The 22,479-nt window shown below is 39.5% G+C and overlaps 1 protein-coding gene across 2 annotated transcripts in view; it reads right to left on the bottom strand.

Annotated features, from left to right (window-relative positions):
* The window catches only part of thrab (thyroid hormone receptor alpha b), a 162,503-nt gene that overhangs the window by 101,045 nt on the left and 38,979 nt on the right, over positions 1–22,479 (bottom strand). Inside the window, exon 2 of one of the 2 annotated variants that reach the window (XM_083556619.1) lies at positions 2,116–2,225. The gene's annotated coding sequence lies outside the window, so the exon portion shown is untranslated. Of the gene's footprint in view, positions 1–2,107; positions 2,226–22,479 lie in introns of both variants that reach the window. The other variant, XM_083556618.1, reaches the window with a different exon arrangement.

The following is a 22,479-nucleotide window of genomic DNA, read 5'->3' as shown; positions in this document are numbered from 1 at the left end:
AGAATTTCACGTTTGCTCCTTGTTCTAACTTGCAGTCAAGTCAAGTCAAGTCAAGTTTATTTGTATAGCGCTTTTCACAACAGACATTGTCTCAAAGCAGCTTTACAGAAAACAACAGATGAAATGATGAAGTCCATGATGAAATTGCAGACGTGGTAATGCATGTGGTCAGAATAGCATCGGTTACACAGCTCCCGATGAACACGATGTCCACGGGACAGTCTTTTGGAACACTGACTTCTGAAGGTCGGTGTTCCTTGTGATTGTGCGTGCAGTCGTGTGCTGCCATCTGTTGGCGTGTTTAAAAAAATAGTCTTGAAACTTACTGATACCACCTCATACAGTAGATTTATCCTTTCTCACTTCAAGGGATCGTCTGTCCAGATGGTTTTTTTCATGGCACTGAGCTTCTCATATCCACATCGCTAAAACACATGGCTAGAATGCCATTGTAAGTGGAAGAACTTTTTTTTTACCAGACAGCATGATTAATAGGTGAATCCTGACTGATTATTTTTTCATTCCTCCATGTTAAGTGTGTATTTATATATATATATATATATATATATATATATATATATATATATATATATATATATATATATAGATAACTGCTGTCCTCTCAGAATAGCAGATTTATAGAACTGTCATATCACCCCGCATGACATATGGCATAGTTATGCTCTTGCCCCCACGCCGCTCGCCCGGTGTCCGGCTGTGCCTGAGCAACCCGAGTGACGGCGGTCTTTGTCCTGAGCAAAAACAACGCTGATGAAAGAGACACAAACATAAGGAGCTTTCTGGGCATCAGGCACAAGGCTGGCTTTGTTCTGAGGTGCGAAGCCGAGCCCACTCCAGCACGTGGGAGCCGACGAAATGGAGTACGGTGGAGAAGAAAGAGATAGAGGAGGAAAGAGAAGTCGGCGTTGGAGCAGAACTCGGTTTCGAGTTACTTCACAAAGCCAAGACCCTGTGATCTATTCACGTATTATACTGGACCTAATCTTTCCCTGAGGGCTGAACACACACGGGCGAATAAGATGACGCTACACAAAGAAACTGCATACTTGCAGAAAACAAAGTCTGAGATTTTAAATCAAGAAGGTCCTTGTAGCTTCTGCCCATCATTTTAGAACGAAAATGAAAAAAGGACCGTTATTGTTATTATTTTTTATATATACTCCAGAACCAAACTGCGGGAAAAACAAGCGAATAAACTAACAAAAACAAAAAAAGGGCTTAATATTTTAATTATTAAGATTAATAATTGCAGAACTACAGAAGCAGTAAAAAAAAGTATATAATAACTTTTATTAATAAGCCATACGGCGAATTTGGTCTCAGATCACAAGTGGGCGGAGCTTATTACAGCTTTTACATTTCATCTAATATGCGGGCTGTTCCAATATGCACCTAACAATTTTGTTTTATTAATTATGAGCTATTTTACATCGATTTTCTATCGATATCGACAATATTTAATACAATTGTACGTTATTTCATCGTCACATATATGACTAAACAAATGCAAGCACGTGGGCCGTCAACTTCCAGAATCCCCCCGACGACATAAAGCCTATTTACCCCAAAACACTTTACCTTGCATCTTAAGCGTCTCCTTCCATAGAAAACAATGATAAAGGATACATTAAGCCACATTCAGCATTAAGACATTGATACTAAAAAAAAAAGAATAAAAAATGCTGAGTAATCACATTTAGGACTGATGAGAATTTTTTTCATTAAGAGGAATTCTTGTGATGGTTCTCTTTTTTTCCTTTCCTTTTTCAATCTTCTCCCACAAATGAAGAAAAGCAAACTGTTTAAAAATAACTAAAAAAGCTACTTTTAAGATCATTTGACTAAATCCACTGCTGGGAATAAGTGTTGTAACGCTTAAAAAAACCCAAATATGTTTTCGCATTTCTACAAATTTTACCAAGTGTAATTAACTGCGCTGGCAGATTATTTGACTTGTTTCTAGTTGCATAAACATGCATTTATTTCTTATATTTAGATGGTTAATGTTTGCAGTGTAAGCTACCACCTCCCTTCCAGACTGTTGTCTATAAATGCAGTCAATTGGATGCCAATGTAATGATTTCACATAATTACCAGCAAAAATCTGCAGTCTGGGCCAGAAAGAAATCAGCTGCAGCCTCTAATCCACACCATTCTGTAGATTCTGCTCTTGTTGCTAAAGCTGGAACTGGTAGTTCATAGTTCTGCAAAACACACAAAAAAAACAATACACTTTAAATCCACTATTTAACAGCCAACAGTAATCTGGTTTGGGATATGCTCTCCTGCCTAACATCATCATCATCATCATCATCATCATCATCATCATCCTATTCAATGATCCTGTATACAATGACTCCTTAAATAGTCGAGATTATTGTAATACCAATACATCATCTGTATATAACTTTTGTACAGTTGAACATACAATGTAAAAATCCCATATTGTATATTTGATATCCTAAATTCTCTACACATATTGCGCCTCACACACATCCTACACTAATATAACTTCATATATATATTCATATTTATTCTTCGTGTACTTGCTGACCTTGCACAATTATCCACTGATATATTAGATGCTGCACATAGATTTGCATATTTATCAGCGCATGTAAATTTGCACAATTGCAACTATTTGCATTATAGCATAAATGCTAAAGTGCATGTCGTTGCTATGTAGAGCTGTTGCTATCGATTATTTTAGTAATTTAGTAAGTACTTTTTCTTTATTAAAGAGCAAAACTAAATAGAAAAGAGAAATGAAGACAAGTCTCTACCTATGAAAGCCTATTTCAGCCACAAAAATTTCTCGCAGTTCTGACTTTATTTCTCGTAATTCTGACTTTTTTTCTTGGAATTCTGACTTTTTTCCTGCAATTATGACTTTATCCACCACAGTTGGTGTATGAACGAGGCTCGTCTGCTTCATCCGTCTTGTTCCATCTCCTCCAGAGCTGAATGTTAGACAGAGTTCTCTCCAGGGATCAGAGGCTCAGTACAATACCATGTGATTCTATTGATTGTAGGCGATTTAATTTTCAATGTGTAAGGTTGCGAGTAAAAAAAGAACTCGGAATCAGGCAAACTTTTTATTTAATGTGGCAGAAACGGGTTTCCATATAAATCTCCTCCTCGCCCCTCACTGTTTTCTCCCCAATCCTCCATTTTTAGAGTTTAGCGGGTGGTGCGTCAGTAATAATGGCCCGTGGGAAACACAGTGCTCCGTGTGTAGATAAATAAACTTAATAAATAAACTTAATAAATAAACTTAATTTGTAATCAAATTATTCGACTTAATTGAGTTAACAAAAGAGTTACCACTCTATTGTTATCTTGACTGAGTGCTGAGGGTCGTTGTCCTGTTGGAAGATGAACTGAATCTGCCTCTAAAAAAAACTTCCCCACAGCATGATGCTGCCACCACCATGCTTCACTGTAGGTATAATATTGGCCAGGTGATGTGCGGTGATATGCGTCCTCCAAACATGACACTTCGCTTTCAGGCCAGAGAGTTCATTCTTTGTTTCATCAGACCAAAGAATTATGTTTATTATGTTCTGAGAGACCTTCAGGTGCCTTTTATTGATTAGTGGCTTCCGTGTGGACACTCTACCATACCATATTGGTGGAGTGCTGCAGAGATGGTTGTTCTTCTGAAAAGTTCTTCTCTCTGCACAGAGAAAGGCTGGACACACTTAAGTCTCATGTCCAATCAACTGAATTTACCACAGGTTTACTCCAATCAAGTTGTAGAAACATCTCAAGGATGATCAAAGAAAACAGGATGGACCTGAGCTCAATTTTAGGTGTAATGGCAAAAGGATGTGAAAACTTATGTTTTAATTCTCTGTCTGTCTGTCTGTCTGTCTGTCTGTCTGTCTGTCTGTCTGTCTGTCTGTCTGTCTGTCTGTCTGTCTATCTATCTATCTATCTATCTATCTATCTATCTATCTATCTATCTATCTATCTATCTATCTATCTCCTGAGACGGAGGTTGTAAAGATCACCTGGCCAGTCCTAACATGAATCCCCTCACCAGCTCATGCCAGTATAAAAATACCCCTATAGAAGGACAACTAAGTAACTCAAGCCTGCGTGCTTAATGGCACAAACAAAAGCTTGTCTGTCTTCACAGTAAGGCAACACAGACTCCACTATATCCAGGGTTTTGGGGGAAATAAAGACTCTTAAATTCCAAGAAAAAATAAAGTCCCCTGAGATCCATGATTTGGTGAAGCAAAACAATATGGAAGCTTCAAAAGCCTGGGAGGTCTGTTTTGGAATTCTGGGCTATCGGGTTTGTCTCAGCTGATCTCCAGCAGCTTGGGCGCAATAAATTGAAACTGCACACCCAAGCATCGAAGCATAGCCATGCGCTATCTTTGGCAAGATCCCAGAGAAAACGCGCGGTCGCACACAGTTGAGGTGTTTTCCGAGCTCAGTGTTTGATGAAGCTGGGACAAGAAGGAGGTGGATGGCATAGAGACATGATTGATGAGGACTCCAGGAATCATTCATAACAATACCAAGCTGCAGTGGGTTGACTAATGAAGAAAGTCTCACACGTGCATCCAGATTTAATGAGAACCCCTGTAGAGAGTCACTTAGCAACACACATCTCCAACTGCTAGATGCAGAAAATGAGGGGAATTCTGGAGTGATGCTTCATCTCCAAAAATGGAGGTTAGATACTAAGTGCCTGAGGCACACAGAGGTTTTTTGAGAGGAGGGTTTGGTTCACCGCAGTGGTCTCCAGACCAGGGTTTTATCTAGGCTGGAGCAGATCACATTACACTGGCAGCTTTCCAGCCTCAACAACCAATAAAGCAAGATTGCTGAAAAGGTTATGGGCAGGTGAAGCTGCACTTCTCTATAAGATCAGCAAGATACAAATGGATCGGAGAGTCTCGAAGTGAATTGCTCACCATTCGACTACTAAAAAGAAGGGAACTGGCGTAAGAAATATCACATGCATTTTAAAACCGAGCAGATCATCTGATCCGACTCCATCAACAAGCGGCCAGTCGTGGAAAGCAGACACGAAAGAGGCACTTAATGAAACCTGATCTGCATGCATTCTCGTGCATGAATTAAAAAAAGGAGAAAGGGAGTAAAGAACAAAATGAAACCTAGCTAAAGATAAAAATGGGACTAGCTAAAGATGCACAATTTCAATAGAGAGGACTCTACTGGATCCTAAATGGGAAGGACACGATTTTTCTTAGGCCATGTCCACACACTAATACGTTTTGGTTCGAAAACGCATATTTTTCTCTCTGTTTTGGCCCTCCGTCAACCCTGAGACGCCGACTAAAACAGCTACGTTTATGCCGACTGAAAACGCCGTCTCAGTGTTGTGTCTTCAAACAAATACATATTAGCGGGGACATGGCCTTAGACATAGACGTAGGAGTTTCTATGAAAGTGGCTCAGGTCTGATTTTGAAAAGATCGGATTTTTGTATTGTATCCACTTTCTGATGTGACCTAGAAATAAAATGCTAAAATGCTACGGTGGTGGTCGATATTTGTGTTTGTTTTGGACAACATTCTATTTCAATCGATTTTAAGGGTCTTTGCTCAAATGGCAAAAAGTTTCTTAGATCTCAAGTGTTTCATCCTGACACCAGCGACCTGTCTAATGCAAACAGATCCGGAATCCGATCCCACCTCATACCCATTGTTTCAATTGATTGCCAGAAATGATGCTCGATACGCTGCCAAAAGGAGCCCCATGTGACCGGGCAACTTCTATTGGACGGTATTACAGTGTATGCAGAAAGATAATTGGTCTCGGCTCAGCCAGAAGAACAGAGTACGTAATGCAGAGGCCATAAAAACCATGTGCAAAGCAGGATTAATGTCTTCCTGATGAGAAAAGTTAAAACCCAGGCCTCGAGCGTCGGCAGTAAAACATTATTCAAATGTCAAACGCAAAGCTTTGACTAGGAGCTACTAATGTACAAATAGCTGAATAAATAATGAATGCATTATTGTTGTAATTATTCGGTTTCAATTATGTCAAAATCATAAACTGATTTCCACTGTTTCACAAAAGTTCAATACAATTAAAGGTAACTAGAAATGGTTAAATATGGTCATGTGCTTGTCTAGATTCAATAAAACTGCATAGACTGGCAAATTCTCGTGCTATTTATTAAAGTAAAACACGTCAGGGCATGGGGTTATAGGTAGATAATGCACTTAGGGGTGGTACCTTTAGTGGCCACGCCCCCAAGTGTTTTGATCCTTACAATGTAAACCAATCAGCATTTATTTTACAATCTACAAAAAAAATTAAAAAGCGTTTACAGAAATATCTCAGTAACTCGGTAATGGATAAAGAAATAAAGAAATTGCATAAAGGTTCCACAAAATGTAAAATTTTACATGTACAATAATGTTTTTTATCATGTTTTTGGTTCATGGGATTTTGCACACAGCAGCGATGGATTTCACGATGCAAAATGCAACTTGGAGCCTAAACAACAGACAAAAGCAGGTCGTATGCATTTAACATGGTGGCACCAGTGTCAAAATCCTCACTGTAATGTGCAGCCAGGCATCAGATAATCACATGCTGCAGTCAAAGCTGGACTCTGGCAGCTAGACTGAAGGTTATCCAATGACCTAGCTCACATCGGCCACATGGGAAACTCGAACGACCCTGGAGCGAATGAACCGATGCCGAGGGTCACCGGCGGTGTCCCGGGAAACGAGCTGGCCGCGGAGCTCGGAGCGCCGCCGACCACGCGAGCGGATCCTGACTCGTGCGCTGGGACAGTGAGAAGTCTATTAGCGCAGACAAAACAATTTCCGAAAAAAGATGAATTGGTACCAGAAGGAGAAGGGGAAATCAGATACACCAGCAAAGGATTCCTCCACACATGACAAATGTTTTACAGTCTGGTTCATTTTTTTTCTGTTTTACAGAGCCAGACTGAGATTAGAGAAAGGGGAAAAGGAGAGAGAGGGACGGGGGTGAGGAAGGGAGGGAGGAAGGGAGAGCTCAACCCAGAGACAGGAACTGACAATACAAATACACACCAGGTTCACATGATTTTCTTCTTCCCTTGTAGAAACAAGGAGATTTTTCATCGGTGTAACCAGGAGCAAAAACCATGGAAAAATATCTAACCACTTTGAGGAAGAAGAAGGAAAGGCACAATGGGTGAACAGGGTTTTTGGGAAAAAGGTCAAAGGTAGGAATAGTTTTAGGAACAGCTTAGGACAGTCTGAAACTCTCTTGTTATGTGGCACAAGGTGCCTGAAGCGAAACCATTTTCCCCCCACGGAGAGAACAGGCGGGCTGCACTTGATTTAGGATTTCTGAACTCCAGCCAAAATTCCTGAGAGGCACAGAGCGAACAGTGGGGCCAAAACGGTCTGCATGAGGGAAGAGGCAAGGGGATATGGATATAAAAACCACACGCACATACACTTACAAATATATATATTTATATATATACACACACATAAATATATGTCCTCTCTCTCTCTCTCTCTCTCTCTCTCTCTCTCTCTCTCTCTCTCTCTGTCTCTCTCTCTCTCTCTCTCTGTCTCTCTCTGTCTCTCTCTCTGTCTCTCTCTGTCTCTCTCTCTGTACATATAAATATATATTGAAAGAACAAAATCTATGAAGTCAGTAATAAATACAAAACAGCTGCTCCACCATCATTCTTTATACAAGCTGTTGAACCTCAAACAAACACAAGGACGCACTACACAGCAACTCAAACACCAATATCCGTGAGAGAATATGTGATTGAGAGTAAAAGCGAAAAAAAGCAAGTCAGAGAAGAAAAAATAAAAACCCGAGGGGAATCATGAACGTGATCATAAACCAGGATTAGAGTGCAGTCAGAAGGGTTTGGATGGAAGCCAGCGAGGGGTCCGGCTACTTTCTGGTACAGAATGTCTGGGTAATAAAAGGAAGGGAAAAAAAAAACTGATGATGCAGAGAAAATTACGGGGCGACTCCGTAATCTCCCTCCGTCCTCCCCTGAACTCGGTATTGAGAATCGGTGGTGCAGTACGGCTCGCTTTTTAAACACATCCCATCTGAACTGTAAGGGATCCCAGGGACTATAAAAAAATGCTTTTGGGTGTTTGTTCCATTGTTCAGAAAAAAAAGAGAAAAAAAAAAAAAACGTGAAGGAATATTCATAGAAAAAAATTCTGAATTATATGTTATAAGTTTTTATTTACTTATTTATTTCTTTGTTTCTTTACTTATTTGTTTAGGTTTTTTTTAATACATTTGTAATTGCTGCTCTAGGGTGTTAATGGGGGAGTTAATGGGGGTGTTATTTTGGGTGGTATTGGGGGTGGTAATAAGGGTGTTATTCGTGGGTGGTATTGAGGGTATTGTTGAGGGTGGTATTGGGGTGATATTGAGGATGTATTGGGGGAGTTATTGGGGGAGTTATTGGGGTGTTATTGGGGTGTTATTGAGTCTGGTATTGGGGTGTTAGTGAGTGTGGTATTGGGGTGTTATTGAGAATGTATTGGGGGTGTTATTGGGGTGTTATTTAGTGTAGTATTGGGGGAGCTATTGGGGTGGTTTTGAATGTGGTATGGAGGAAGTTATTGGGTGTGGTATTGGGGTGTTATTGAGTGTGGTATTGGGGGAGTTATTGAGTGTGGTATTGGGGTGTTATTGAGTGTGGTATTGGGGTGTTATTGACTGTGGTATTGGGGTATTGGGGTGTTTCTGAGTGTAGTATTGGGGGAGTCATGGGTGTGGTATTGGGGGAGTTATTGGGGTAGTTATTGGGGAGGTATTGGGGTGTTATTGAGTGTGGTATTGGGGTGTTATTGAGTGTGGTATTGGGGTGTTATTGACTGTGGTATTGGGGTATTGGGGTGTTTCTGAGTGTAGTATTGGGGGAGTTATTGGGTGTGGTATTGGGGGAGTTATTGAGGTAGTTATTGGGGAGGTATTGGGGTGTTACTGAGTGTGGTATTGGGGTGTTATTAAGTGTGGTATCGGGGGTGTTATTGGGGTGTTATTGAGTGTGGTATTAGGGGTGGTACTGGGGTGTTATTGAATGTGGTATTGAGAGAGTTATTGGGGGTGGTAAAGGGAATGGTATTGGGGGTGTTATTGGGGTGTTATTGAGTGTGGTATTGAGGGAGTTATTGGGAGTGGTAAAAGGGGTGTTATTGGGGTGTTATTGAGTGTGGTATTAGGGGAATTATTAGGGGTGGTATTGGGGTGTTATTGAGTGTGGTATTGGGGGAGTTATTGAGTGTAGTAAAGGGAGTGGTAAAAGGGGTGTTATTGTGGTGTTATTGAGTGTGGTATTAGGGGTAGTATTGGGGTGTTATTGAATGTGGTATTGAGAGAGTTATTGGAGGTGGTAAAGGGAATGGTATTGGGGGTGTTATTGGGGTGTTATTGAGTGTGGTATTGAGGGAGTTATTGGGAGTGGTAAAAGGGGTGTTATTGGGGTGTTATTGAGTGTGTTATTGGGGGAGTTATTAGGGGTGGTATTGGGGTGTTATTGAGTGTGGTATTGGGGGAGTTATTGAGTGTAGTAAAGGGAGTGGTAAAAGGGGTGTTATTGGGGTGTTATTGAGTGTGGTATTGGGGTGTTATTAAGTGTGGTATCGGAGGTGTTATTGGGGTGTTATTGAGTGTGGTATTAGGGGTGGTATTGGGGTGTTATTGAATGTGGTATTGAGAGAGTTATTGGGGGTGGTAAAGGGAATGGTATTGGGGGTGTTATTGGGGTGTTATTGAGTGTGAGATTGAGGGAGTTATTGGGAGTGGTAAAAGGGGTGTTATTGGGGTGTTATTGAGTGTGGTATTGGGGGAGTTATTAGGGGTGGTATTGGGGTGTTATTGAGTGTGGTATTGGGGGAGTTATTGAGTGTAGTAAAGGGAGTGGTAAAAGGGGTGTTATTGAGGTGTTATTGAGTGTGGTATTGAGGAAGTTATTTAGGGTGGTAAAGGGGGTGTTATTGAGGTGTTATTGAGTGTGGTGTAGTGGGAAACAATGTTTTTAATAATTTAATTATAATATAATATAATATAATCATAACAAAATGTCAATATATATTATTATTAAATATATATTTATTTTTATTCTATTTTTATGTCACGGCAAAAGCGTTTCACTGCACATCATAATCTATGCGATGTGCACGTGACAAGTAAGATAAAAAATTCATATTCATATCATATTCTCAAAACTGATTGTTACTTATTTATCAATGGGTTTTTTTTCATTTAATTGTATTTATATTAAATTAAAAAAATTACCAAAAAAAAGTACTATAGTAAAAACATTTTAGATAGATCATTTATTCTATTTATTTTTCCCCACTACTGTTAATCTTTTTAGAAAAACTAGGATTATTAGGAATTATGTTTTCAAGCTTTTGAAGGATTCCTGAATAATCTGGATTTTCAAGAAATAATAACCAAGCTCTGAATGAGGTGTGTATATTTATGAGTGCTCTTCATATCCCAGATTATAGAGTAAAAGATCAGGATTAAAAAAAAGGAAAGTACCTGAATAGCAGATGAATGAGTGTTTGTATGCAGGTGTGTGTGTGTGTGTGGGTGTGTGTGTGTGTGTGTGTGTGGTGGCACGCTTCAGGCAAACCTTCGCTTGACTTGGCAGAAGCTCAGTCCGTTGCTTTGCCAAAATGCAAAGCATGAGCACTTCTTGTGGCTTCGAGGTTATGCAACAGTGATAACCCCAGCGTAGCCAGCAAGCCTGTTTATCGTGAAAATGGAGAGTGTGAAAGAGACACGGCGTGTGTGAACGTGAGGAAGCGCAAGGAAGGAATGACGATTAGCTGGCAGAGCCTTCGTCTTTCACTGTGTGTGTACGTGTATGTGTATTTTAGTAATAGTAGAGGTAGACTGAATCTCAGACGCGCTCACTGTGATGACTCAAATTAGAGAAAAAGCTCATGCAATAATCACAGCCCTGATACAAGGTCCTACTTTTCTACTCCACTCTGACCCAGGTGATGCAGTTATTCAACCTAAAACAGAAAAAAAGGAATGTTGGGCACTACGTATACTCAATAGTGCCATCTTTAATGACAAGCAGAGCAGGGGCAGGGCTACCAGGGGTATCTTGGGCTACAACAGGCTACCATGGCATACCAGGGGCAACCAGGTTCTACCATAGGCTACCACGGGTTTACTATAGTCTACCAGGGACTACTATGGGCTACCAGCGGCAACCATGTGCTGCCAGGGGCTGCAAAGGGTTACAACGAGCTACAACGGGCTACCACAGACTGCCAGTGGCTACCAGGTGCTACCAGAGGCTACCAGGGTTTACCATAGTATACCAGGGGCTACCAAGGGCTACCACAGGCAATCAGAGTCTACCAATGTCTACCATGGGCTATCAGAGACTACTATGGGGGATAGGGGGGTACCAGAGGTTAACAGAGGCTACCAGGGTATACCAAGGTCTACCATGGGCTATCAGGAGCTACCAGGCACTACCATGGGCTACCAGGCAGTACCAGGGCCCTCCAATGTCTACCATGGGGCTATTATGGACAACCAGGGTTTACTATCGTCTACACGGGCCTACCAGGGTCTACCAGGTCCTGAAGAATAGAAAGGTACCCCTGAGGTGAAGGCATTTAGTTAACTCTAATGTTCACATTATCATCCTCAGAGACTCCTCACATTCCAGTCACAAAGTGTTGCACCTCCTTTCATCCAGGAGGAGAAACAAAAAGCAGAGGTAGCAGCAGAAGCAGAAGGTTTATGGTCAGCTATTTCCCCATAACTGTCAAACTAGCTGAATGCTCAAAGCTTACGGTTAGGATACAAACTGGTTACATAAACTGTGTGTAGAACCAGATAACAGCATTCTGAGTGAACATCTGAGGTGTAAAAACCAAAGTGCTCAAGTCGAGTAATAATATTTACAGGAAGGTGCAGAGAGACAGAAAGTTTGAGAAGGTGGGGATTAGAGTTTACACAATACTGTATGAACGGAAAGTAGAGGGCGGAATTTAATCCAGGGAAATTCCTTCATCCTTTTCTTTTCTACTTCCTGCTACTTATAAACAACAACAACACCAACCTGTTCCTGTTCAAATCCCAGGTTTGATTCAGTGAATACTTTCACATGGTTGCCACGGCTGCTCATCAGGGATAAAAACACACAGTTCACCTTCACTGTTGATTTCTGTAAAGCTGCTTTGAGACAATGTCTGTTGTGAAAAGCGCTATAGAAATAAACTTGACTTAACTTGACATGGATACAGCGGATTCATAGACCTCTACACGTATACACTAAAGATTCATAATCCGACTGTATTATAATAATAATAATAATAATAATAATAATAATAATAATAAAAAAAAAAAAACAAGGTAAGAGTAAATCAAAAGTAGGGAGAGATTATGCAGAAATTATGGAGAGATTATAAAGAGAGTAGGTAGAAAAGTATGGACAGATTATAAAAACAGTAAATAGAGTGTATCGGAGATTATTGAAAGATTAGGAAGAGAGAGGGTAGAAGAAGTGTGGAGAGATTATGCAGAAAGTATAGAGAGAATATGGAGGGATTGTGGAGAGAGTATCGAGATTATAAAGAGAGTAGGGAGAGAGAATAGAGAGATCATAAAGAGATTAGGTAGAAAGTATAGAGAGATTATAGAGTATAGAGAGAATATGTAGCGATCAGGAAGAGATTATGGAGAGCGTATAAAGAGATTATGGACTGAGTGTAGAGAGATTATGGACAGATTACCGAGAGATTATAGAGATAGTGTGGCAGAATTGGTAGAGAGTAAGTAAAAATTATATAGAGGTAATCCAGAGATTAAGGAGAAATTATGGAGAGGTTATGGAGAGATTATAGAGAGATCATGGAGAGGTTATGGAGAGAGTATAGAGAGATCATGGAGAGGTTATGGAGAGATTATAGAGATATCATGGAGAGGTAATGAAGAGAGTGTAGAGAGATCATGGAGAGGTTATGGAGAGATTATAGAGAGATCATGGAGAGGTTATGGAGAGACTATAGAGAGATTATGGAGAGGTTATGGAGAGATTATTAAGAGATCATGGAGAGGTTATGGAGAGATTATAAAAAGATCATGGAGAGGTTATGGAGAGATTATAAAGAGATCATGGAGCGTTTATGGAGAGATTATAGAGAGATCATGGAGAAGTTATGGAGAGATTATAGAGAGATCATGGAGAGGTAATGGAGAGAGTATAGAGAGATCATGGAGAGGTTATGGAGAGATTATAGAGATATCATGGAGAGGTAATGAAGAGAGTGTAGAGAGATCATGGAGAGGTTATGGAGAGATTATAGAGAGATCATGGAGAGGTTATGGAGAGAGTATAGGGATATCATGGAGAGGTTATGGAGAGATTATAAAGAGATCATGGAGAGGTAATGAAGAGATTATAAAGAGATCATGGAGAGGTTATGGAGAGATTATAAAGAGATCATGGAGCATTTATGGAGAGATTATAGAGAGATCATGGAGAGGTTATGAAGAGATTATAGAGAGATCATGGAGAGGTTAAGGAGAGATTATAGAGAGATCATGGAGAGGTTATGAAGAGATTATAGAGAGATCATGGAGAGGTTAAGGAGAGATTATAGAGATAGTGGGAAAGATTAGGTCGAGAGTAGGTAGAACGTATAGAGAGATTACAGCAAAATTAGGTAGAGAGCAGTTGGAAAGTTATTATTATTATTATTTTATTATTATTAATATCATTACTTTTAATAATATTATATGTTAGATATTGTTTTCATCAGCAATAGCAGTAGTTGTATTACTTTTTCTATTATTACTACTACTACTGCTAGAACTAATAATAATAATAAATACAAGCTTCATGACAGAGATCAGGATAAAGAACGAAGGCTGCTGCATTGAAAACTCTACGTAAGCCAACACAATGAAGGAAAAGCCTGGAAAAGTCAGGTCGTACATTATAACTGGCACTGAGCTGCTCATACGTTTCTTTTCGCCAAGAAAAACACCTCTAATGTTAACATTAACATTGACGGTGAATGTTAATGCGTGTCTTGGGCTATCTCTAACAAATTCCTGGAAAGTCTTCTGCAGATTCATGGAGCTTTCACATCCAGAGTCATTTCTACGGATGACTTAAACGTTTTCCTGGTTAATGAGACATAAACCCACGATCTCGAATCAAACAATAAAAGTCCATCTATCATTAAAGTTGAACTCTACACCATACACCATGCGTAGGTGAGTTATAGTGTAATTATGAGAAATGCCCTGGACGGTGATACACTCGTGATGCTTCGCTGCTCGCTTCTGGACGTTTTATTCCCCTTTACTCTCACTAGCAGTTCGCTCACAAATGCGAACGGAATGATGCGTATATTCTAATCTCTCAAAGAAAGTATCAAGAAAGTAGAGAGAAAGAAAGAAGAGAGATTATTTAGAGAGATTATAGAGAGTGGGCAGAGAGACTAAGGAGAGATTATGGCGAGAGTATGGAGAGATTATAAAGTTATTATGGGAAGTTTGGAGAGATTATGAAAAGAGTATGGAGAGATTATGAAAAGGATATGGAGAGAGTATAGAGAGATATTATAGGGAGAGATTATAGAGAGTAGGCAGAGAGAGTAGAGAGGGAGAGATTATGGAGATATAAGAAGATTATGAAGAGAGTATAGGGAGAGTACAGAGAGATTATAGAGAGAGACTATGGATAAATTATGGATAAATTACAGTGAGATTATGAAGAGAGTATGGCAAGAATATGGAGAGAGATTATGGAGCGATTATAGAGAGAGATTATGGAAAGAGATTATGGAGAGATTACAGAGAGTAGGCAGAGAGTAGAACGAGAGAGAGAGATTATGAAGAGATTATAAATAGATAATGGAGAGTATAGGGGGAGTATGGAGAGATTATGGAGAGAGACTATGGAGAAATTATGGGTAAATTATAGTGAGATTATGAAGAGAGTATGGCAAGAATATGGAGAGAGATTATGGAGAGATTATAGCAAGATTTTATGGAGGGAGAGATTATAGAGAGTAGGCAGAGAGAGAAAGAGAGTATGGGGAGATTATATAGAGATATTGAAAGAGATTGTGGAGAGAGATTATGGAGAGAGTATATAGAGAGGAGAGAGAGAGAGAGAGAGAGAGAGAGAGAGAGAGAGAGAGAGAGAGAGAGAGAGAGAGAGAGAGAGAGAGAGAGATTATGGAAAGAATATGGAGAGATTATGGGGAAAGTACAAAGAGAGTATAGAGAGATTACAGAGAGATATTATGGAGAGTAGGGAGATACAGTAGTGATAGATTATGGAGAGATTATGGTTAAATTAGGGTGAGATTATAAAGAGAGAGTATGGCAAGAACATAGAGAGAGAATATGGAGGGAGATTATAGGGAAAGATTATAGACAGTAGGCTGAGAGAGTAGAGAGAGAATGGAAAGAGAATGGAGAGAGATTATCAAGAGAGATTATGAAGAGATTATGGAGAGATTATGGAGAGATATTTGAGAGGTTGGAGAGAGATGGGAAAGAGAGTAGGAAAAGAAAGAAGGGCATAGAGCAGAATGTTCTTTCTTCAGAAAAAAAATGAGTCACTCCGGGATTAAACCCAGAGCACTAATCCCCACATTGTTACACTTTAAGCACACTTGTAAAAGGCGATCGATCCGGCTAGACGAGAAACAATCCACAGCCTCAAAAAACATCTCAACACACACTGTACACACTTGCATATCTTGATTATTATTCAATAGGGTCCATGAAGGACAATTAATTTTTTTTATGTCCCCATAAAACAGCTACGAATACAGTAACAGCGACGGCAATATATAATCGTAAAAACATAAACGTAATCGTATTATCTGATATGAAGTACGCCCTCGGTGCTGATTCCGTATCGAAACAATCTCTAGTGCTCTAATAGCTTCAGGAGATGTTTAGGAGAACGCGTAAGAACAGGATAAATCCGCTAGCTCAGAAAAGCGGCTTTGAAACGCGTATTTTTTCCGTCGTGGACGACAAAAATAAAAGTCGCTAAGCGTTCGGGAAGCATTTCTGAGACCTCTTGAAGTACAAGATGTAGATTGGCGTGTGAGGAAACGCTTCTTAGTGACACACAGGTGAAAAGGACGAGAGGAAAATCTCAGCGAGCGTCTCGGAGCCAAACGAGCGGCACCTCTCTGGCAGCTCAAATCGAATTGAAATTCATGTAGAAGATTTTAGGTACAAAAAAAATCGGTCAAAGACAAAAACACACAATAATTAGACGGTTAACGAGCGGAAGACGGTTCTTCGTCCAAATATGGCATTTTTTGTCTCTACCAGAAGAACTTGTGTAAGGTTGAGAACAGGACAGAAGATGTGATCAGACTCCCTCACCCCCACACTCACACCTGGAGGTGGAAGATTAATGGTTTGGCGTTGTTTAAAATCAGAGAAGTTCGGTGACTTATTCCGGAAAGTGAAAAGAACCAAAATGGCGAACATTCCAAACCATGCAATAACGTCTGCATTATAAGCGGCTCATCGGAACCGACTTCACCGTACAACAAGACGATGAGCCGAAGCGAACGTCCAGAAAGTAAACAGTCGTCTGGAGTGATATTTATCATGGAATGACCTGCCCAGTCACCTCACCCAAATCCTACTCAACTGCTCTGAGATGAAGTGGATCATAAAGAAACTAGTGAAGAACATCTTTGAAGAAACTGGTATCGCCAAGCTGTGACTCTTGGGGCCGTTGGGCGAGGTCTTTAACTCTCTGTGCTCTGGGGATACTGCGTCGTGTCTGACCCCAGCTTCCTAACATCACAGGGATATGTGAAGAAAGAATTTCACTGTGCTATAATAAACATGTGAAAGCACCTTTCTTTCTTTTTTCTTTCTTCAAATCGACTGCAGGGTGGAAAAAGTTCATTTCAAACCATCTATTTTAAGGATCTTGAAATGGAAGAGTTTGGACACTTTCTAGGTGTCTTCCGAAATGAGGATGGGTTTCCCTTTGAGTCTGGTTCCTCTCGAGGGAAATATTCATCCCATTAGGGGGCGCCACATCAGATCATCCATCTCCATACCCCCCTGTCCTCTACATCTGCCTCTTTCACCCAACTACCTGCATGTCTTCCTTCACCACATCCATAAACCTTCTCTTCAGTCTTCCTCTTTTCCTCCTTCCTGGTGTCTCCATCCTCAGCACTCTCCTACTGATATACCCCATGTCCCTCCTCTGCACATCTCAATTGTGCCGTCCCTCACTTTGTCTCCATCATTCACATATTTAATTTTTTTTGTTCTATAATTCTTACATCCAGTAAATCTGCTTTAAGACAATGTCCATTATGTAAAGCGCTATAGAAATAAACTTTAATCGAATTGAATATATAATTACAATGGAGACTGATGTATCTCCATTCCATGCCTTTTTCCCTGCTGAATGAATCCTATTTGGACTCGAATGCAGTACATATTCTCTTCTCCTGAACAAGCGCTCCTCTGACTGGTCCTATTCTTCAGCTCCACATTAATATGATTTTCAAAACGTTACGCTGTTCTTATTAGGCGAATTACCGGCCTGTGAATGATCGCTCATTTAAACGGGTTATAAAGCTGCTCTTCTGCTTTCGGACTTCTATAAGGCCTAATTCATGACCCGGGACGTCATATGGACGCGATGAGAAAAACCAGTATGGAGCTAAACATGTTTGAGAGTCGAAAACCGTTTTATCTTGCTGGACGATGAAACGGAAAAAGACTCTTTTTGAACTTTTTCTTCATTAGTGAACTGGGTATATTCTTATCTTCGGCATGAGAGAACGTGTGAAGGGAAACGTGTTTATTTCCACACACAACACTGCAAAAACTCCTCGTCCAGTCAAGACTCTTGACGCCATCTTATTTCTGGCCTTAAAATAGTATAACAGCAGATTGTGTTCGATTATTATCATCATTTTAGAATTATTGATCTTATTTTCCCTCCTTAAAGCTTAAAGCTATTTTACCTACAAATTGAGTTTAATTACAATCAGAGACATCGTTTAAGGCCTTGTGTTTTGAATTGATTTTAGCTGTAATAACGTGTTTATGGATTTCAAGTAAAAATGCTCAATAATCACACTATTGATTCGTTTCATGTCAACGTTAACGCTTTTATTTAGCGAATCACAAATGATCAAATCTGTAGCAGTAAGTCATCACACACTTTCTTTATACGAATTGCAGTGGAACCTCGACTCTCGCAACCTCGACTCTCGCAACCTCGACTCTCGCAACCTCGACTCTCGCAACCTCGACTCTCGCGACTTCGTTAGTTTTTTTTTTTATTTTTACTAAATCCTTAAATTTGACGTGCAATACTGTACAAAAACATTCATCTTCATCCTCATCGTATTGCACAGCATACAGTACAGTACCAAACACTGTCATCATCATCAAAGTTCCCATTCTATACTGAATTGTTTTAATTAATTGAAGTACTGTAATTAATGTACAGTACAGGGATTGGATTTACATAAAGTATTGTGAATTTGTATTGTGTATCAAATAATGTAATGTTACATATAATATAATAAAGTAAAATACTGTACCATTTAAATAGATTAAATATTGTGTTACTGGGTCGCGAGGGGTCATAGGACGAAACCCCCTTGAGTATCGAGGTTGCACTGTACAGGGTTTTTACTAAGTTTGGTTTCTCATGTTGAATATCTTTGAGTGTCCAATGATGACGAAATACATTCACTATGTTTTTTGAGAAACAGCGAGTAAAGATTTTGCTTTGTTTTTGCATCCTAACGACCGTAAAACACAAAAGAGTCTGAATGAAGAATTGTTGACGATACGCATGCGTGTTAATGGAAATCTTGTTTTCAGTTTAAATGCGTTGTCTTGTTTTAAGACACGTTACATAAAGATGATGTTTTATTATTGAATTAGGAGGAATTCTCTTTTTTTGGTAGCTCTGGTTTTAAAAATATTTTCACACAAATTAAAAAAAATCTTGATTAAAAAACAAGCTGCCTTTAAGTTCATTAGACTCAATCAACTGCATAAGCTTTAATGCTTATTTTTAGAAATGTTGCTCTATTTTAAAGACTAGATATGTTTTTCTTATTTCAAGAAATCTTACTAAGTGAACTGATCTTGCTGCACTGGCAGATCACTTGACATGTTTCTATTCTGTATCTTCATAAATCATGCATTTATTTCTTATATATAGACGGTTATTTTTTCGCACTGAACACTGCGAGCTCCTACACACGGACATACTGAAGCAGAATTGGGACGTACACTAAACTTGTTCCGCAACAAAATTTGCCATTCTCAGTGCAGCCATGTTTCCAAGAGAGTTAAAAATCGATGAATCGACCCGCCTGGTAATGAGTTTCCCCCCAGTGAATCCTCTGGCCGGTAGCTTACCGGGAACGATCTGTGCCGAGAAGATCGCTTCCTTTTTATGTAAAGCAGTTTGAAATGGCATTAATACAGAACCTGTGCAAACCCACTGCTTTGAATGGCGGCTCTGTGCTGGAAGGTTGACTGACTTTCAAAAAACAACAAAAAACCATCAAGTTCACCAATTATCCCTGACTCATTTGAATGTCCCATGGTTTCAATCGCTCAACAATATGACAACTGACAAAACAAAGCCTGGATTGTGGCACATGTTGGAAGAAGTAACAAAAAGGGTGGAAAAAAAAAACAAGCAGGACAAAAACATACACTATACTGCCAAAAGTGTGCGGACACCTGGTCATAAGTGTGGTATGTGCTTTTCCACATTTCCCAATTTGCTTGTATAATTGCCTCCAGTCTTCCATTAGATTTTGGAGAGTGCTTATGGACAAGTCTGTTCATAAGCTATAAGTCAGGTAGTGATGTAGGTGTAGAAGGTGAGGAGGTCTGGGGTGCCATCGGCGTTCACATTCATCCCAAAGGTGTTCAATAGGGTTGAGATCAGAGCTCCATAGAAGGGCTCTTTTTTTCTTCCAAAAAAAGTTTTAAAGTTCAAGCAAAGCAAAATGTTATTATACCGCATCCAAAGACGTCCTGTACAATCCGTATTTGTGGTGACAGTTTGGAAAAGAACCACAGATGGCAGGAAAAGTCAGGTGTGCCAATACGTTTGTCCATATAGTGTATTTGTTGATGCCCAAACATTATTTGGTACCTTAATTATCTCAGCTAGTGTCCTCTCTGCTTTGGGCTAAACCCTGACGTTCCCCCCCGGAGGCATCCCCGAAGCCTGTGCTGAATAACTGTATGCCTTCCTGCTGATGTGAGAAAAAAAGCAAAGAAAAAAAAAAACAGGACTTCCCCCCGAGGAAGGGAAACAGGATGTCAGAGATGCTCCGTGGGGACCCTGGTCATGAAGACCTCATCAGCGGCAGAAGCAGGCATCACTTGAGAGAGCGGGAAAAAAAAAAATATCGAGAGTTCATAATGCGGATGGTTTGAGGAAAATGAGGTTTGAGATACAAAGGAAAAACCATTTATGTATGACGAGGGGGTTGGGGGGGCTCGTTGTTGAGGAGGGGTGGAGGGAAACCGGGAATACGCATGTTAACACTTTCGTTGGAGAAAAGGAAAAGAGACCATTGTGTCGGGCGCTCTACACCAGACTCGACAGGAAGTCACGGCAATTATGTAGGTTTATATATAGACTGTAAGTCCAAGGCAAAAAAGAACCGCAATGATGTCTGCCGAGATTTAATTCGAATTGCAGACAAAACGGTACGAGGACGAGTTTTTTAACACCTCAAAATCATTACCATATGTCTCTAACACTAATAACCATGTCTTCATGGAGCTCGGTTTGTCCACAGGGTCTTAGTTTAAAGGTAAATTTGGACATTTGGTGAGCATGGTGAGGACGGGTTCCCGTTGGAGTCTGGTTCTTCTCAAGGTTTCTTCCTCATGATGTCTCAGAAAGTTCTTCCTTGCCATGGTCACCACTGGCTCGCTCATTAAAGATAAACTCAGAGACTAAACTTCCATTTGGAACAAGCAACAAACATTCGAAACTTTATAACCTCTTTATCTCTGTGACGCTGCTTTGAGACAATGTCTGTTGTTAAAAGCGCCAAACCAATAAATCAAAGTTGAAGATTTAATCGAATTACAATATTAATACTCGATCCACAGAGAAATTCCACACAATTGTGGGTGTGATGGTCAGAAGTGCACATACTTAATAAGAGTATACTTAATATATAACGTAATATAACTTTATTTGTATATTTTATTTCATTTTATTTACTTCGATTTGATTTTTATTGTACTTTTATTGTACTGTGAGCAACTGCATCTGAACAATTTCCCTGTGGGATCTGATGATACTTGTAGCTATATAGCGTACTTATATATAGCTATATACCATCATTTCCGGACTATAAAGCGCACCCACTGAATTTTACAAAGATTTTTATTTTTAACATAAATAAGCCGCACCTGTCTATAAGCCGCTGAACTGAAACTAATGAACTTTACACAGGCTTTAATGAAAGACAGTGTCTGTAAAAAATTTTTGCAATTACTGCACGTGTGAGGCTGAGGAATATGTCCATATTATTTTCTGATGCTCATTTCTAAGTTTCTTTGACTAACCCGTAACGCTGTTGCCAAGAAAAATAAAAAAGCACGAGATTTGGAAACCTGTCTGTGCTTATATGATTTGTGTTGTAACTGGAGTTAGCGAGCTCTCCCTTCACCCAGACTCAATGCGTTACAACGGCAATTTCATTGGTCTAATGTTATGGGGCTCAGTTTTTTTGGCTTGAAGTTTGTGAAACCGGGATAAACCCAGGAAAAATCCATAAATTAGCCGCTTCGTTGTTTAAGCCGCGGGGTTCAAAATGTGGGAAAGAAGTAGCCGCTAATAGTCCGAAAAAATACAGTAGTTACTTAGCTAACTAGTGAATTCCAGCTAATAGAATTAGTTGATTTGTGATGTTTTTATCGTTAACCAGCTGGAAAGTTGTTCTAGTTAAAAAAAACCCTGAATGATAGTTGGCTAATGGTTAACAGGAGGTCTATGGTTGGGTGTTTCTCTTTTTGCATATTTTTGTGTTTTATGCGCTAATAATTCATCATTATTTGATTCCAATTCTGAGGCAACAGTTTGTTGAAGATCCTCATATCACTGTGGAAGTGAGGGGGGGCACAAACTTTTAGACACAACCACACAAATACTGTATATATATATATATATATATATATATATATATATATATATATATATATATATATATATATATATATACATATATAGTGAGGAAAATAAGTATTTAAACACCCTGCTATTTTGCAAGTTCTCCCACTTAGAAATCATGGAGGGGTCTGAAATTGTCATCGTAGGTGCATGTCCACTGTGAGAGACATAATCTAAAAAAAAAATCCAGAAATCACAATGTATGATTTTTAAACTATTTATTTGTATGATACAGCTGCAAATAAGTATTTGAA

The sequence above is a fragment of the Silurus aristotelis genome (assembly GCF_946808225.1).
Source record: "Silurus aristotelis genome assembly, chromosome: 12".
NCBI classification, from domain to species: Eukaryota; Metazoa; Chordata; class Actinopteri; order Siluriformes; family Siluridae; genus Silurus; species Silurus aristotelis.
The sequence above is the reverse complement of the archived record's forward strand: the minus strand, read 5'-3'. Positions and strand labels throughout refer to the sequence as shown.